This window comes from Cebus imitator, unplaced genomic scaffold, assembly GCF_001604975.1.
Source record: "Cebus imitator isolate Cc_AM_T3 unplaced genomic scaffold, Cebus_imitator-1.0 Scaffold540, whole genome shotgun sequence".
NCBI classification, from domain to species: Eukaryota; Metazoa; Chordata; class Mammalia; order Primates; family Cebidae; genus Cebus; species Cebus imitator.
Window position 1 is genome coordinate 374,273 of NW_016107855.1, and position 15,559 is coordinate 389,831.

Here is a 15,559-nt window from a genome sequence, read left to right on the forward strand (position 1 = left end):
TGGATACCCACCGCTGATCCCTCCCCGCCTTTGCCGGTGGCCACTTGTTAGTGGAGCCTGGAGGTGTGTAGTGGATTTGGAGCCATTTCCAACTCTAGTGGACACTTTTCTGAGTCTGTGAGGTGGGGAGGAATGTGGGTCTGTATTGTCAGATGAGTCCTGCCACTGGGCATGTCTGTCTTGTTCAGGCAGAGGAAACTGTGCCCGTGTTAACAGCTGACAGTGGTCACTGCAGCCGCAACAAGGCTCCTGCTCCTCAGGCTGTGACAGAGAGGGCAAACAGCAGGAGCCTGGGCAGGAAGCTGTCCACTCCCCCTCCACTCCCCCTCCACTCCCCCTCCACTCCCCCTCCACTCCCCCTCCACTCCCCTGCTCCTCAGTGACTGTAAGGGGATGGTGATGGTGAGGAGCACATATACCTCACCATGCACTCACAGATACATGCTTTCATATCCACCCATAAACACATGAATTCACACATGATGTATAGATGCCATGTTCTCATGCAAACCATCACACATTTGCACTCACACATCTGCACACACAGAGGCCCTCAGACACACATCCATGCAGGGTACACACACCTTCCTGAAGGCCCCTGACCCATGCACAGCTGCCACATGCGAACATGTCTCAGATTTGCTTACAGAGCTGCAGTCCCATCTGAAAACATAATCAGACATGTGCACACCTTCTCACACAAGCATACATATTCCCTCCCATAAATATAGGTAAAAAGCATGTTCTTTTCTTCGTTTTCTTTTGCTACACACCTACACTTTGAAATGTTTCACACATTCTCTCCTACAGACCCAGCCACTCTTGCACACCCACCGTCACACACCTACGAGCAGACCAAACCACTTTCTCTCCTTTCTTTTCCACGTCTCTTTCTCTTTCATACCACCCACACAGCAATCCTGGCCTCTCTCTCTTTCCCTCTCACCCACACACAGCTTCCTGGTTTCCTGAAGGCTGCGCTGCAGCTACTTCCCTAGAACAGCCACTGTCAGGATTAGTGATACCTCACCTGGTGGGGGTCCCAGGATCCCACCCCACCCCTCACTCTCCAACCCAGCCCCCACCCCGGGTACAAGAGGATGAGAACAGAGCAGCTATATGATCAGAGGAATTCTCACACTAGCACATTCCTAACTTCCTTCGGCAGCAATCTAGACACAGAACTCTTGATGCAGAAGATACATGAAACTGGAACCACCCTGGGCAAAGCAGTGGGGAACCCAGGGAAACTTCGGTGAAAACCTAGACCAGCATTTTTCCAATTTCGGTTCTGCTTGTAAATTGCTGGGGCTGTGGAGGCTGCTTGTCATCAGTCCTGTGCCAAGCCCACTGGCCCGTGCCCTCAATGGGAGGGGTGCTGGAATGTGGGTATCTGGACTTTTAACAGCATCCCCACGTGACTCGAATGTACATGGCCACTGCCATGGGGCTTCCCATGGTCAATCTGAATGGCATTTTGCTCAGTGAAAGGCGGGGAGCTGAGCCCCAGAGCTGCCATACAGCACCCCCACCTTGTTGCTGACCCACTGGTTAAGTCAAGGGGTGGCAGCAGGCAGGTGGGGACGTGGTCACCCTTCTCAGTGCCCGTTTGCCTAAGTACTACTAAGGGAGACAGTTATTCTAGTTACCGGGGCTGAGACATAGCCAGCAAGATGGGCCTGAGCACCCAGGTCTGAAAGGAAAGCCAGGAAGAGGTGGGGTGTGGGGTGGTACCAGTTAGGGGGACAGAATCACAAACGCAGATTTCTAAGTGGGTAGTGGGTGGCTTGGAGGAAAGAGAAGGACACACAAAGAAACTGTGTCCCTCCCATACGAAGGAGATAGGATTTTAGGACAGAGCAACGGACCTAGAGAGACAGAAAATGAGAAGGAAACGGAGAGACAGACAACCAGGCAGCCAAGAGTGAGCCACAGCGAAAGGAAAGAGAGAGGGGGACGCGCCTGGAGACTGAAGGCTGAGCGGGTGGAGGAGGGAGTAGCACCCCCAGGGCTGGGCGGGGCGGGGCGGGGGGAGGGGCGGCGCTAGGGCCCCGGGGAGCAGGCGGCAGGAGTGCAGCTCTCCCGCCCTCCCGCCCGCCAGCCCAGCGCTCCCGGCTCCCAGCCCGGGGTCCCGGAGCAGCCCGCTAGGCGGAGGCGGAGGCGGCGGCGAGGAGGGGGCGTCGGGTGCGGAGCCCGGGCCTGGCGCGGGGCGGGGGTGGCGGGGACTTTGGGGCGGGGCGCGCTGACGGACGCGGCCAGGTGTGCCGAGGCGGCGGCGCCCGGGAGCTCGGGGACCGTGCGCAGCGGCTGGAGGTGAGTGAGGGGCGCTGGCCTGGCAGGGGTGCGGGCACCGCGCGAGCCTCGCCCCTTCCCACCTGCGCTATTCCCTGCCCCGCCCCGGAGGAGGTGGCACATTTGGGCTCCAGTCTTTGCACGCGGGGTGACCTTGGCCAAGTCCCTTCTATACTCTGGGCCTCAGTTTCCCCATCTGTAGGTGGGGGGCTGGAGGGATCTCACGGCTTTTGAGCAGCTCAGGAGCGGGAGGACGCCCTGACGCCGGGAAGCTGCAGTCCCCGGCTGCGTGGGGGCTCCAGCCCTCGCGCTCCTCCCCGCAGGCGGTTCGGGGTGAGGCAGCCCCAGGCTCACAGGTGGGCAACAGTCTGGAGTCTGTGCCCCCAAACCCGTTTTGGGAAAGATCGGACCGACTTGACCCAGGACAACGGCGGGTTGGGCCCTGCCCAGGGTTGACCAACACGGGCGCCGTGGGGGCAGCAGGAACGGCCAGTGCTGGGCCTCCTCACTCCTTCCGGCCAGCGGGGCGCCGGACCGGGTTCTGGGGTCTGGCTGTGCGGGTGGGGCACACAGGATGCCAGAGCAATCACACGGTGGGGACCACCCAGCCCAAGCCCTACCTGGGGAAATCGAGGCCTTTCCCCAGCGCCTTCAGGGAGAGGGGAAACTGTCCCGCGCTGCCCGCCTGACAACACCCCTGATATTGCCCTCCTTGCCAAGGTGAGAGAGAGGCCTCAGAGGTGAAGTGAGTGAAGGGCCTGGCTTCTTTCTAACGCTGCGCTGTGGAATCAGGGACTCCATCCAGAGCCCTGGCAAGACCTCTTTGAGGACCGGTGTGGGGGGGTCTCCTTTCCTCCCCCATCGCCCCAGGTTATGGGCCTATTCCAGAAGGGGACAGGGAACTCCATCCTGGGGGTCCAGGTTGTGTGAAAGGGACAAGTGCTGAGTAAGAGGCAGCATGTGCCCCATCCCCTACCCCCACCCTGTCCTGAATGGCAGGTGGCACTGGAATAAACCAACTTGTTATGTGATCTTGGAGCAAGACCCTTGCTCTCTCGGCCTCCAGTGAGAGGGGTGGTAGGGTGGCCCCTGAGGGGAGAAATTGCATTGTGGAAGCAGTGGTGGTGTTGGCTGTAGGGCTAGTCAGAGGGTGCCCGACCACCTGTCCAGTGGCAAGTGGAAGTGAAGCTGGATGCTGATGGGGATCTAGGGTACACTGGGACAAGGGGTTGTAAGGCTTGCTGGTGCCAGCCTGCCTTGTCACCAACCCCAGGCCTGGCCCATTCCATGTTGGGGGGGCGAAGCCACAAATGAAACTGATGATGAGCTCCCCAGCTACTTGTCATATTGCCTCAGGCAGTCAGATGAGATCCCTCAGGGGAATTGAAAACCCCTCTGGGGGGTTGAAAAACCCTGTTTGCTGGGTGTGGCATCCCCTTCCTCTGTTTCCTTAGGAGATCTTGGGCTGGTTCCTCCCCTTCTCTGGTCCTCAGTTTTTCCATCAGTACGAGGGGGGTGGACTAGGATCTCTCTAGCTTGGTATTCAAACTTCCCCCAGGAATGTTGTTTACAACTCTGGCTTGCAGCCTTGCAAGCCATGGGCCAGCTCCCCTCAACCCCACAACTGACACCTAAGTGAAGCTGTGGTTGGAACCAGCATTTACATGGTTACATAGGGCCTTTAACTCCTTTCCTCCCTAGTCAGCTGTTGCCTTTATCTACTTTCCATCCTTTAAGGCAGGAAAATATCCAACCCAACCAAACCTGTGGCATTCACGCGCCTGGTTCCTGGTGCATTCCTAGGTCCTTCCATTGGCATGTAATCTAGTCTCCAATTTTAAACTGGGGAGACTAGGGCCAAGGAGGGGAAGAGGTTTGCACAGAGTGATTCTGTGGGTAGAAGGCAACAGAGCTCTCTCTCCTTGGGAAAGAGCATTTCCTTGATAAGTGGGTAGGGACATGAGTGTCCATGGAGCACCTGGAGAGAGGGGAGATGCATGGGAGGAGGCTTCTTCCTTCTCCGCTCCACCCTTAGTCACAGCCCATTTCCAGGGTTGACATGTGTCTCCCTGAGCCCATGTCACAACTCTGGGAGGTGGGCAGGGCAGGGGCCAGCACACTCCTTCCACCTGCCACAAGGCCGAGCACACCTCCAGACCCCCAGCCTGGCCTGGGAGGCACCTTTTCCTTCAGGGCAGCTCCCAGGCTTCCAGACATGAGCTCATCATGGCTGCTGGTGCCAGGAAGGGAGGGACAGAGGGGAAGCAGGCAGGACTGCCCAGATCAGGGCACCATGGGTCCGGGGAAGTACAGGGGGATGCTGTTGGTGAGGCCCTGCAGGCTCTGGTCTTCATCGTAGACAAGAGGCAGCAGCAGTATATATTCGCTTGAAGGGTCAACTGGGGCGGAGTAGAGACAGGCCAAGTGCCCTGGCCTACAGCTCGAGGCCAGCCTCTGCCACCCACTCACTTGCTGTGTGACCTTGGGTGAATTCCTTTCTCTCTATGGGCCTCCCCGGCTAGCAATGGGGTGGCATGGGTGCTTAGACCCTGAGGTTGCAGTAGTGAATAAGACAGACAGGCCTCTGCCCTCAAGGCATTTGCATTTTAATTGGGGAAATAGAAAAGAAAAAAGGAAGCAAATAAATCATCAAGATAATTTCAGATAGGTAAAAGTGGCATAAAAAAATAAGTCATGCTGTTAAGACGGAGAGCAGTTAGGGAGCCACCGTGGGGTTGGTGGTTAGGAAAGGCCTCTCTCAGAGGTGACTTCAGAGCAGACCTGAACCTTATTTGAAGCAATGCTCAAGGCATCCTGGAGGGGGCGTATCTGGAACTGGAGTCTGGAAGGACGGGGCAGCGGGGTGGGGGTGGAGATTTGGTTGGCAGGAAAGGTTTCCCAGAAGAAGATGGTCATGGTCTAAACTAGGGGCTAGGGGCTGGGACTGGAGGGTGGGTGTTGGTTGCATCCCCAGGGACTTCAGACTGCAGATCCAAAGGAGCTCTGCCTGAGATCTGGTCAGAGGGGCAGCTGGGCCTGCCGGCAAAGACTGAGTTAGGTCTCTGTGTGCCTGTGTGCCTGTGTGTGTGTGTGTGTGTGTGTGTGTGTGTGTGTGTGTGTGTGTGTGTGTGTGTGGTCAGAGTCTTTTGTAAACTGTCCATGCACATTGGGGCTCAATTGCTACCCAGTGTGGCTAGAGGAGGAGTCAACATGGAAGCAGCCTCCAGGCCCTGTAATTCCAGAGGCTTACACAAGCCCTCTGTCTGGAATGAAGTCTACCAACTGGCTGCTGCTGCCTGAAATTCCACCAGCCTAGCTTCAGCTTTTCCACTTGGTGAGGCAGGATCGTACAGTGCTGTGCAGACCCTGCCCTACCCTACCCTGCCCAGCCTCCCAGGGTTGCTGCGGGTAGGGCAAAATTCAGTCTACTCCTGAATTCTTGCAGGAATGCCTCTTGTGTGGCTAATCCACAGATTCCGTGATTAGACCTCTGGGCTCCCTTCCTGGCTAGCTGGGAGACCTTAACTATATTATGTGACCTGTCTGGGCTTTTGTTTCCCCATCTATAAAATAGAAACAATAATAGACCCTATTGTATACTGTTGTTCTGAAAATTAAATGAGATGACAAGAAATGCCAAAAAAAAAAATAGCTACCACTTAAGTATTGCCATGTTTTGTTCTCTGTTAAAATAGCAGTCAGGTGTGGTGGCTCACGCCTATAATCTGAGCACTTTGGGAGGCCAAGGCAGGTGCATCACCTGAGGTCAGAAGTTTGAGACCAGCCTGGCCAACGTGGTGAAAACCTATTTCTACTAAAATTACAAAATTAACCAGGCTTGGTGGCACACACCTGTAATCTCAGCTCCTCGGGAGGCTGAGGCGGGAGAATCACCTGAACCCAGGAGGTGGAGGTTGCAGTGAGCCGAGATTGCGCCATTACACTTCAGCCTGGGAGACAGAGTGAGACTCCATCTCAAAAAAATAAAAATAGGTTCTTAAGGAGATGGGCTCTTGCTCAAGACTAGTTGTATCTCAGTTTAAGTTACTTTTTGATGTTTGGCCAGGACCAGGATTTTTTTGTTTGGTTGGTTGGGTTTTTTTGTTTCTTTGTTTGAGACAGTCTTGCTCTGCTGCCCAGGCTGGGGTGTGGTGGCAGGATTATGGCTCACTGCAGCCTCGACCTCCTGGGCTCAAGTGATCCTCCCACCTCCTAAGTAGTTGAGACTACAGGAATGTGCCACCATGCCCGGCTAATTTTTGTATTTTTAGTAGAGACAGGGTCTCACTATGTCACCCAGGCTGATCTTAAACTCCTGGGTTCAAGTGATCCACCTGCCTAAGCCTTACAGGAGTGAGTCACCATGACTGACCTAGAAACAGGCTTTGATGTTGGGAGAATCAGCACAAGTGGAAAATGCCTGGACTGAGCTTCAGGAATGGATACTTGAACCTGACTGGGTGGTGGTCTTGGGCAAATCATTTGCTTCCTCTGGGCCTCAGGCTTCACTTCTGACTGCTGAGATATGGGCTAGTAAGGATCTGAGGGGATCATGGGTGTGACAAAGCTCCTTATTGGCTTGTCACCAAAAACATGGGGCTAGCAGGAGGGGCTGACACCATGGTGTCAAGGGTCAAGGAAGGGGCAGGTTGGGTGAGCCCCTGGGACAGGAGAGTGGGCTAACCTGAGACCATTGCATGTAATCCTCCAGAATAAAATCTCCTGGAGTCTAAGAGTGCTTGAGAGATAAAAGCCACAGTTCTTAAAAATGGTTATTCACTGTTATTTACTGTGTGCCATGGGCGCTTTAAGTTCTTTGCACATCAACAACTCCATGAGGTAAGTACTGTTATTATTAGCATTTTGCAGATGGGAAACTGAGGCCCAGAGAGATTGGTTAAGTGAAACTCCAAGGTCACACGCCTGATAAGTGGCTAGACTCAAACCCAGGCAGTCTGGCCCCAAAAACTGTGTGCTTAACTCCTGCACAACATGGTCTCTCCCACATAAGATGGAGTGCCAGGGGCTCAGAAAAAGCAAGCCCAGAACAGACAGCATTCATCTTTGATCCTCATCAACCCTGAAGCTTAGGTCCTGGAAGGAGGAGCCTCACTGGGTCTAGGGTCCAGGGCTCTGAGATTGGCCCTTGAACCAGCTCAACCTCTCCATTCCCCTGGGAGTAGGTCAGAGAGGATCAAGGGTGCCCTGCAGTCACTGTGGGCAGGGAAGGCTCTGCCAGGGCCTGATGAGTGGGCATTGTTAGTGCCTTGGAGCTTGAGTGGCTTCTAAGTGCTTGAGATGTAATAAACTCCCACCCAATCTGGCACACTGCCACCATTGTACAGGTAGGGGAAACTGAGGTTACAGTGTGCAGGGACCAGCCCAAGGTCACACAGGCAGAGGACACACTTCATCCCTGAGCCTCCTGCTCTGCCTTCTGGGCCACTTAGTTCTTATGGGCTCCCTAAAAAGATGAGATGTTGGGGACCCTCCCACGGATCCCTAGGGTGGCCCTGGCCTCAGTCAGGACATTATTCCCAATATGGGGTCCTTTGGGAGGGCACATGGAGTTGGGGGATGGGGAGAGTACTGATTAAAAAATAGAATGTCACACGCATGGAGAACAAGCATGCCACCACCCAGCCCGAGCCAGTTGGCTCCCCCGTGCCGGCTGCCAGGCCTCACTCAGGTCTCCTGCTGGGGGCCCCGCCCACCACACCCTGGCTCTGGGCCTGAGGCTGAATGCTCCCATCCACCCTCTCCTCTCCTTCCTCCATCCCTGCCCAGCCTTCAGGCAGATGGTGCTCTCACTGAGCTTGGGTGGGCCTGAAGATCAGCTGTGGACTTTAAGCTGTGCCAGGGGCGGCTGGCATCCCCACACACTGGCTGTGTGGCCTTGAATGAGCCCTTTCCCTTTCTGGGCCTCAACCATTGACAGAGTAATGCTGTCAATCAAAGTTTTTCCCAGATTTTTTCTCTCATTTAGACCTGACAGACAGTGCAGAAGACCACACTCAGAGAGGCTGATGTGACCTGCAGAGGCCACTTATGCTAAAAAAAAAAAAAAAAAAAGAGCTACCACTTAAGTATTGCCATGTTTTGATCTCTGTTAAAATAGCAGTCAGGCCGGAGCAGAGCAGAGGCCTGTACCCTGATAATCGTGCAAATCCCAGTCCTGTACAAGTCTGGGTGAGTGAGGTCACATGGAAGCATGGAGGCAGGAGGCTTTGCAGTTGTGATGTGAGCAGTATTTCAGGCATTTGTTCTTTTATAGCAAATGTTTACTGAGCCCCAGCTGTGGCCGAGGCACAGGGGCATGGACATAGCCAAGGTCCCTGCCCCGTGGGGATAGGCAGACTGACATGAAAACAAATTCTGATGGAATTACAAAGCTGATGAGAGTTTAGGGGAGAGGCAGAGGGTGTTATGGCAGGAGAATGTGACCTCTGAGGGGCCTTGGGACCTGTGAACAGACCTGAAAGATGAGAGGTATGGTCAGAAAGGTGCAGCCGAAGGAGCAAGGGAAGAAAGGGCTCTAGGAAAAGGAGCAGCCGGTGCAGAGGCCTAGAGGGGAGAAAGTGCTGGGCTGGCTGGCTGAGCACTGGGAAGAAGCCCAGCCTGGCTGAAGCCTGGGAGGTAAAGCATCACCTTGGGAGCTGCAGTGCAGGGGTCACAGCAGTGGGGCTGGTGGTACAGAGCCTGGAGCCTGTGAAGGGGCTTGAGGCGGATCATAGGATAAGGAGCATGCTGGTCCTGATCTGGGAGGCAGGTCTTTCCTCCTTTCCTTTTCTCTTTCCCTTGGTTGTACACCCTGATAGTGCTATCAACAGATCCCATTCATTCCCCCCCAGCCACTTCATGAGGTGGCTGAATGCAGAGTCTGGGGCCATCCCTCCCTTCTCCAAGGAAGGTTATGGAGGCCCAGCAGGCCTCAGATGCAAGCTGGTGAGAGTGCATTCCTGGGCAGGAGGCTGTGGTCACTCAAGCCGAGCGCCCCTGTTCAGGTGAGTTCGTACTTCCTTTTATTCCCTGTGGGAGTCTGTGGACAAAGGAGGGTCAGCTTGTGTCTGAATGAATGCCCCCCTGGACCTACTCCCACTGCCTGTAACAGCTGCCTGTCCCTTGTTCTACTCTAGGCACCAACCCCCTCCCCCGCCGCCAACCCCGAAGCCAGAGCCCTGGGATGGCAGTTGGGAGGCTTTCGTTCTGCGCCCAGCTCTGCCGTATGCTCTAGGGCACACCCCTTTTCCTCCCTGGGTGTCAGTTTCCTTAACTCAGTTATAGAAAAATACTCTAATTTTTCTGCCCTCAATGTATGGCCCATGCATGCAGTATCAGTGTCACCTGGAAGCTTTTTAGAACTGCAGAATCCCAGGCCCCATCCCAGACTTCCTGAATTATCATCTGCATTTTGACAACATTCCTGAGTAATTCCCATGTACTTTAAATTATGAGAAGCACTGTTCTAGGTCAGTTATTTTTAAACTTAAAATTACATGAAAATCTATAGCATCTTTTTCCCTCTCGAAAGCTTTACATATAAACACCTAAGAGGGCACTCACCCACTCTATATTTATTCATCCCATGAACAAGGAGGGGGAGGAGTGTGGAGGGGTAAGTTAGAGGCACAGGCTTTATTAGGATGGGCGTCAGAAAGGAGGAGGAAAATATAAAACAGGCTGGTAGAGGGGCGGGTGCCATCTGCTCGCCCCTTGAGAACTCCTGACAGTTGGCCTCTAAGGGCCCTTTTGGCTCTGCCCTCCAGGATCCTGTTTTATGGGTTTGGAGAGGTGGGTGCTTGATGGTCCCTAGCCCGGTGACGTCTTTCCCTGCTTGTCCCTATCTTGCTGTCCTGCCCTCTTCCCCTTGGATTCCCTGAAAGAATAGCTGATGCTATTCTTAGTGTGACAGGGTGGTGAGGAGAGAACATACTAGTGCATTATTTATGTCTGAGTCAACAGGATTACATTCAGGACTCCCAGAACACAGCTCTCCCAGTGTGGCCTTCGCCACAGCCATGGCAGGCGGTCCACAATGTGCAGATGGGAGGGCAGCTTCCCAGGACCCAGAAACCATCCCTTCTGGCCCTGATCATCCCTGCTCAGAGTCCCTACCCCTCGACCTGGGAAATGGCTCATGAAACACCACGGTCAGTTAGGACTAGGAAAGAGTTGCTTTGGCCATATCATTTCCTTTCATCATGCATTCAGCATGTATTTATTGAGCACATATTACATGAAGTGGTGCATGAGTGGATGAAACAGGGTTCCTGCCTTCCAGGAGCTCACCCTTTAGCCAGAGAGTTAATGTGCAGTAGTGTAAGTTTCAGGCCTTTGCCTATGAGAGAGCTGATCCGAGCAAATGACACAGCAGAGTAGGAATTAAGACTCTGTTAGAGGGAACTGAGGCTTAGCACATATAAGGCTTGCTAAAGGTCACCATAGCTAGTGATCAGGTTGGACTCAGATTAGTTAAAATAAAACAACCATTTTAGATCAGATGGCAGCATGTAGAGTTAGGGCTCTGGGTACTCCCTGTGCTGCTGGTGAGAGGGATTTTGTGGCTGGAAAAAAATTAACTGGTTGAGGTCCTGTTCTCCAGAGTCACAGAGAAGTCATGTGTGCTCAGAGCTTTCATAAACCTGGAGTGGAAGGACAGTTACATTGGGGGCTGGGAGTCAAAACCGTATGGGATGAGAGGATAAGGCCTGAGGTGGGGCATCTCATGGGGCTGTGCCAATGGTCCTGGCTGGGAGCCAATGACATGTGTGCAGAGATCTTGGGCAGGTCCCTTGTCCTTTCTCTGCCTCAGTTTTCTAGTCTGTAAAATGGTATAACAGTCCTTGTTCTGGCTGTATCTCTGATTCATGAAAACTGCTAGGACTGTTGTGTATATTCAAGAATGCTAAAACATTACCATATATAATTATTATAGGCTGCGCGTGGCGGCTCATGCCTGTAATCCCAGCACTTTAGGAGGCCCAGGTAGGAGGCTTGCCTGAGCTCAGGAGTTCAAGAACAGTCTGGGAAATATAGTGAAAACTCACCTCTATTAAAATGAAAATTTTAAAAATAAAGACAATTATAGAAATATATTTTATTACATGTATTTTTTATTAACATGATGGAGTCTTACTGTGTGCAAGTCTGTGTTCCAGACATTTTCTTGTGGTAATTAACTTATGCACTTATTTATAAGATCATGGGCTCTAAAGCCCAGTAGGTCCCCAATGTGGCTGTGCACAGACCCCTCACGGGAGCCTGTGAAGGTGCATATTCTGTGGTCTCACAGGTCTAGGGTAGAGCCCAGGAATCTGCATCTTGACCATGTTCCCTGAGGGATTCTGAAGTACCTGCAAGTTTTTGATCTGGACCAGAGAGGGGAAGGGACTTGCCAGAGGCCTCACATTGAATTGGAGACCAGGTCGAGGCTAAACCCCAGATCTCCAGCTCCTGGCCTGATCCTTTCCCTCTGCTTTTCAGCTGCCCCCAAGTACCCTAGAGGAATGAAGGTGGAGAGGACTTTGGTACGAGTGAGGATGCTGGTGGTGGTGCTAAGGCTGTGCTAGGCACTTCTCATGGCTTACCCCATTTAATTGCAATCAGGATAGAAAAGGGGACATTTGGCTGGGCACAGTGGCTTATGCTATAATCCCAACACTTTGGGAGACCAAGGTGGGACGATCGCTTGAGCCCAGGAGTTTGAGAACAGTCTGGGCCACAAAGTGAAACCTCGTCTCTACAGAAAACTTTTTAAAAATTAGCCAAGTGTGGTGGTGCATGCCTGTAGTTCCAGCTACTTAGGAGGCTGAGGCAGAAGAAGAGCTTGACCCTGAAAGGTTGCTGCCATGAGCTGTAATCGTGCCACCGTATTCCAGCCTGCCAGCCTGAGTGACAAAGTGAGACCCTGTATTAAAACACACACACACGCACGCACACACACACACACACACACACACACAAAGGGGACACTCTCCACAGCCACATGATCTCCTGATGCATTTGAGCATCACGTGGCAGATTTTAACGTACCCCTGGAAAAGCGAGACTACGACTGAGGTGCCAAGATACTGGAGAATGCCTTTGAAACCAGACCATCGGTGCACTTTCCATCCTCCAGTAGCATGTGCCCTCAAGGCAAGAGTCATCCGCTAATCCGGTTACCTGAAGACAGGGCAGGCTGGCAGGAAGGAGACGCATATGTCCCACAAGGTGTGTGTACCTGATGCATGTCCATCCATGCCAGCCTTCCACATGAGTCCCGTGTACCTGTAGGTGCTCAGTGTGCACATATTCGTGTGTATGTCCTGCCCCCTCTGTGGGTGTGCATGCATGCCTGGGCACGCTCTGCTGTGTGTAGTACAGGCTTGAAGCAAGCAGCACCTCTGTGTGTGGGCATCCATGCAGAGGAGGATGTGCTGCTGCCGGCTGGAGGCTCTCCAGCATTAAGAGGCTACTGAGAATGCGTGTATGTTGCAGGTGTGTGTGTGCATGTATAGAAATGGTCACAATGCAGGGGGATCCCTGAGGTCCCGAAGCTCAGAAGGAGAAGGGCCATTAAAGAAAACAACTGTTTTTTTTTTTTTGAGGTGGGATTCTCGCTCTGTCACCCAGGCTGGAGTGCAGTGGTGCAATCTTGGCTCACTGAGACCTCTGCCTCCTGGTTGAAGTGATTCTCCTGCCTCAGACTCCCGAGTAACTGGGATTACATGCATGCGCCACCCTGCCTGGCTAATATTTTTAGTACACACGGGGTTTCCCCATGTTGGTCAGGCTGGTCTCGAACTCCTGACCTCAAGTGATCTGCCCACCTTGGCTTCCCAAAGTGCTGGGTGGGCATGAGCCACCACACCTGGCCTCTACTTTGCTTATTCGTGCCCTACCTCCATATCATATGTATCATCCTTAGACCTCCCAGGTATGAGCCTGCCTCAGGACCTTAGCACTCGCTGTTCCTCTGCCTGCACTATTTATTGCCCTAGACAAGCATATGCTTCACTCTGTCACCTTCTTCCATTCTTTGCTCAGATGTGCCTTCTCAGTGAGGATGGCTTTGGTGAGCATGTCTACCTTTGCAAATCACTCCTCACCCCTTAAAGTCCATACACCTCCAAGTCCTGCTTAATTTTTTTCCACAGCATTGACCATCCGACTTACTCGTGTATTTATTATCTTGTTCCCTTACTTGAATGCAAGCAGAAATTTTAATCTGTTTCCCTTCATGGCTGTGAACGGTGCCTGGACCTTAGTTGTTGTACAATAAATACTGGTTAAATGAATGAATCCATGCACCACTTATACATATTTTCTTTAAATTTTGTTAGTGAAGGCTGGGTGCGGTGGCAGGATTACACCTGTAATCCCAGCACTTTGAGAGGCCGAGGTGGGTGGATCACCTGAGGTCAGGAATTTGAGACCAGCCTGACAAACATGGAGAAACCCCGTCTGTACTAAAATACAAAATTAACCAGGCATGGTGGCGCATGCGTCTAATCCCAGCTACTCGGGAGGCTGAGGCAGGAGAATCACTTGAAGCTGGGAGGCGGAGGTTGCAGTGAGCCGAGATTGTGCCATTGCACTCCAGCCTGGATGACAAGCGCAAAACTCTGTCTCAAAAAAAAAAAATTTTTTTTTTGTTAGTGAAATGTCCACTTTAGCCTCCCATTAAGCAGTAATATACCTGAGATTACAAGTTTGGGTGTGTTCATTATACTTCTTTTTCAATTCACATTTGAAATTTACGTAACTGTTAAGATTTTAAATATCAGGGCACCACGTAAAATCCTTTTTGCTTCCATTAGTGATGGGGGCACCACACTGTAGGAACCACCAGACAGTCCAGTCCCCACTTTGGACAAATTGGATACACTGAGGCCTCAAGAGAATCAGGGATCAGCTCAGTGTCTCACCCAAATTGTGATAGGACAGACCTTGGAACCAAATCTCCTGGCTTCCATTCTTTTTTTCTTTTGTAGTTTGAGGGAAATATGGAGGGCAGGACTGCATGATTCAGCCTCTCCCTGGCAGGAGACTCCTGCTGGAGCGGGGCCAGCCCTGCCTGGTAATTGGTGAATGGCAGTGGAGGAGAGGGGCATGGCAGGGTCAGCAGCCGCCAGCACCCCAGAGCCATGTGCCCTCCTCCGAGGGGGCCTGAGATTCAGAACTGGTTCTCACTCCTACAGTACACTGGCTAGAAGTGACACAGGGATCCCCTGTGCAGAGAGGATGCTGGGGGATGTTGGGAAGGGATTAGGGTTGGGTCCTGCCTGATTGTGAGCAGAGGAGTGAGACCAGACCCCAAGAGGGTTGGTAAAAACAGGGAGAGAGACAGATACAGCCCCAGCCTGGTCGAGTTATGCAGAGGTGAGTGTGTGCAAAAGCCTACAGTTAACTGCCCCCCAAAGGTGTGCCTACTGCTTTATATTTTAGAAATCATTGCTGCATCTCATTTACTCAGCAGCTACTCTACAAAGCAGATATTTGTTTTATTGATGATGAAGTTGAGACTCAGAGAGGTGAAGTGATTCACTGAAGGTAGCCCAGCATGCCTTGCTGAACCTTAGATGGGAGAAGAACTGGCTGCACCTCTCTGTCTGTGGGAGGAGTGGGCAGGCTGAATGGATAGGGGAGTGAGAGACGGGCTGGAAAACCACAGTCCATTCACTCGCCAAATAACCTTGACAAATCACAAAACCATTCTTTTTGAGACTCAGTTTCCTCATCTGTAAAATGGGAATAATGGGCCAGGTGCGGTGGCTCATCCCTGTAATCCCAGCACTTTGGGAGACCAAGGCAGGCAGATCACAAGGTCAGTGATCCAGTTCCATCCAGCCTGGCTAACATGGTGAAACCCTGTCTCTACTAAAGAAAAATACAAAAATTAGCTGGGCATGGTGGTGTGCACCTGTAATCCAGCTACTTGGGAGGCTGAGGCAGGAGAACTGCTCAAACCCAGGAGGCGGAGGTTGTAGCGAGCTGAGATGGCATCATTGCACTCCAGCCTGGGCAACAGAGCAAGACTCCGTCTCAGAAAAAAAAAAAAAAAGGGGGGGGAAAAATGGTACTCCCCAACTCACAGCTTGTGAGGATAAAATAAAACATGATGAAAAATGATAAAACTGAAACCGCACACCTTGCACATTAGAAGTGCTCAGTAATGAGCATGAGTGCACCCGGCCCCTGATGAGTTTGCCCACGGCGGCCACCTGCCATGACTAAGGGATTCCCAGCGCCTTCTTTGGCAGCTGTGAGTGGGCCTGAGACTCTG

The 15,559-nt window shown here is 52.5% G+C and overlaps 1 protein-coding gene across 4 annotated transcripts in view; it reads left to right on the forward strand.

Annotated features, from left to right (window-relative positions):
• The window catches only part of SYNPO (synaptopodin), a 57,472-nt gene that overhangs the window by 21,274 nt on the left and 20,639 nt on the right, over positions 1–15,559 (forward strand). The window contains exon 1 of one of the 4 annotated variants that reach the window (XM_017515020.2): positions 2,109–2,313. The exons of 2 other annotated variants lie outside the window; for them this stretch is intronic. The gene's annotated coding sequence lies outside the window, so the exon portion shown is untranslated. Of the gene's footprint in view, positions 1–2,108; positions 2,314–9,277; positions 9,297–15,559 lie in introns of those variants that run through there. One more of the 4 variants, XM_037733608.1, reaches the window with a different exon arrangement.